Below are 2,896 nucleotides of genomic sequence, written 5' to 3' on the forward strand. Positions count from 1 at the left end.
GGAGTCGAGAGAAATCGAGGAAAAGGTGGGGATCACGAGCTGGTCGGACAGAGAGTTGCCAAAAGTAGAAAGAATGAAAGTGACAGTAGGTATTTATAGAGTTCCCAAAGAGGAAAGGGCTGGTCGATCGGCCAGGCAGCTCGATCGGACAGCCTGTCCGATCGGACGGCAGTCCGCGTGGACGGCTGGTCGCCTGATCGATTGGTCGCCTGATTCGAGTGTTCGGTGTGACGAGTTTTGCTGTTTCGATTTCGATTGCGAGCGTTGCGATGCGATAGAGTTTCCTAGTCAAATTACTTTTAATCCCAACTACTCATATCTTACGCTATCTGTTCTCCACCAATTATCGTACTATATCTATATACAAGCATCCTTATTTCGTATTCATTTAGCGTTTACGATTCGATTGCGATTGAGTTCGATTGCATTTCGATTGATTACCACACATACGTAAATAAACATGCACAAGTAACACATAAGGCATACACACGTATAACAATCACCAAAATGCGAAATTCGAGTTGCGAGCGCGATGTTGATTAGATTAGTTCGATTATCGTTTAGTTGACTTTATCGCATTGTTACTTCCTATTGTTCACAGTCGTAAGGCGATTCTCAGCGATAAATATACATCGATTACTGCGATTCTTAACAATTATACCCTTACACAATTAACAACTTGGGTTATGTCTCATTTGATTAAAAGTCACATCCTTTAATTCATTTTACTCACATCCTTTCATTTTATACATAAAAAATCAACTTAAAACACAATGTTTTAGATCACACCTGTAACATCCGCCAAAATGGTTACTAGAAAATCCGACCCGTTTTAAAACGGATTTCTTCGCGTGAAATAGAAAGTGGGATTTTATTATTTATTATGCTATTTAATATTGTATAAAAAATAAACAATATTTAAATTCCTTGGTTTAGTGAAAGTTATTAAAGATTTATTAAAATTTATTAAACTTGTAAACATATTAAAATTTTCAAACATTTTAAACTTGTAAACATATTAAGACTTATTTCTTTAATCTTTTGAGCATGAGATATGCACCAGAAGAAAGGGAACCTTCATATAACTCCCAAATAAGTAGTGGGTCATGTTTGAATAATGTAATGAGTAAATTTCCATAATTGGTATTAACTGAGAGACACACGATTATTCTAACGTAGCCGTTTCCACATTACAACCATCTATTTTCCCTTCTCTTTAATCAGGTCCCTCACTCGTTTTTATATAAACCGAAGCATGCCTTTCACCTCGTTACCTCCTCATTTCTCACCGAATAAACAATACACTCACGTCGGAGCTTTACCAGAAAAACTCGAAGCGTTTGCCGGAGTAATCGAGACACCGTCGGAGTAACCAAGTTCTTCGGAGTTTTGACGGGACTCGGCTCGACTCGTTTGTCGGTATACCTTCAACTCGTTACTTCCGTTTTATAAATTTATCATTTTTATCGGTAAATTCATATACGGATCAATCTGTTTATTTTCCGTATTCGTTTACTTTTTCGTTTGGCAAAAGAAAGAGAACAAGTTCCGCACCCTCGGCACGTTTCGTTGGAGAACCATAACACTCACCGGAGCCGTCCGAATCGCACAGGAGCTTACTGTTCGGTATAATTTCCTGTCATCTTTTTGTTCTTTCGTTTCTGTTTAATCCTTAATTTAAAACGTAGACACTAATCATCGCGTTATGTTTCGGTATACGTCTCTTTCAAAACAACTCTTCTCATATATATGTTCGTATATACGCACTTGAACTGGTAGTGGTAACTTGTAAATATGAACTACTTGGATTCTATTTTGGGAAGAAGTTGACTAATGCTTTTATACAAACTGTTAGATGTCTCTCATTTGAAAACAAGAGCAAGACAAGAAAAACAAATAATAACACTATGCTTGTCATGAAGATGATGATTTAAAAATATTCAGTTTGGAAGATGAAAACAATTAATTGTCATTTAAATGAAATGATACTTATAATTCATCACAAAACAAGGCATAGATCAAGTGGTGTTGTTGCTATTCATCACCGAGGTCACGAGTTCGAATCCGGGCAGACCCGATTTTTATTTATTTATTTTTTTTAGAAAACTCAATTCCTTTTCTTTGATAACTTACACAAGAAACAGTTTTATTATTATTATTATTATTATTATTATTATTATTATCTATATTAATACAAAGTTTTGATGAACAGTAGTTTATTTTTTTTTAATATTGTTTTTCTGTATTTTCATTATTTAATTGTTTTAATACATTAATTGATTTTAAATTATTATTATTATTATTATCATTTCTACTGTTATTATTATAAATTCATTTCCTTTATAATATACCCATTAAACTAAATTATATCATAAGTAATAGATAATTTACTACGATTCTTTTTATAAACCCCAAATGTAATTAGTGAGATAAATTATAATGTTTAAATAATTAGATTGAAACCTTCAATAGTAGAAACTTTATTTAAACTATTAGTAATCACCTCTCGTGTGGTATTTCACATCTAGGATAATCACTCTCGCTCGTTCTCTTGGATTATTCTCCATTCTTACTCGTGTGTTACTTACAAGAAATTGCAACGCAACCAATGTGAGTATACTCGACCCCTTTTTGTTTTAAACACTTTTGGGATGCAAGATGTATTCTATATCAAAAACACTTGACACTTGAAACTTATTTGAAACATACTCTATCCATTTAAACATGAAACATGAAACTTGTGATACTTGAGACTTTTATGCTATGTGAACGTTTAATCCTTGTGTGTAGTTCCGCCTTAACAATGGTAGCGCTATAGGGGTAATGCACCTCCCCGTTAGTCTTTGGGGTATTGTTAGGATGAGACATATAACCTCCCGTTAAACTTTGGGAAAGG

General features: G+C 34.0%; 1 long non-coding RNA gene across 1 annotated transcript; it reads left to right on the forward strand.

The window, feature by feature from the left end:
• The first annotated feature begins 1,263 nt into the window (after positions 1–1,263).
• LOC118479775 lies at positions 1,264–2,612 on the forward strand. The gene is made up of 3 exons (XR_004860553.1): positions 1,264–1,419; positions 1,535–1,626; positions 2,529–2,612. It is a non-coding gene; the product is annotated as an uncharacterized LOC118479775 (long non-coding RNA).
• The last annotated feature ends 284 nt before the right edge of the window (positions 2,613–2,896 follow it).

The sequence above is a fragment of the Helianthus annuus genome, chromosome 6 (assembly GCF_002127325.2).
Source record: "Helianthus annuus cultivar XRQ/B chromosome 6, HanXRQr2.0-SUNRISE, whole genome shotgun sequence".
In the NCBI taxonomy this organism is placed as follows: Eukaryota; Viridiplantae; Streptophyta; class Magnoliopsida; order Asterales; family Asteraceae; genus Helianthus; species Helianthus annuus.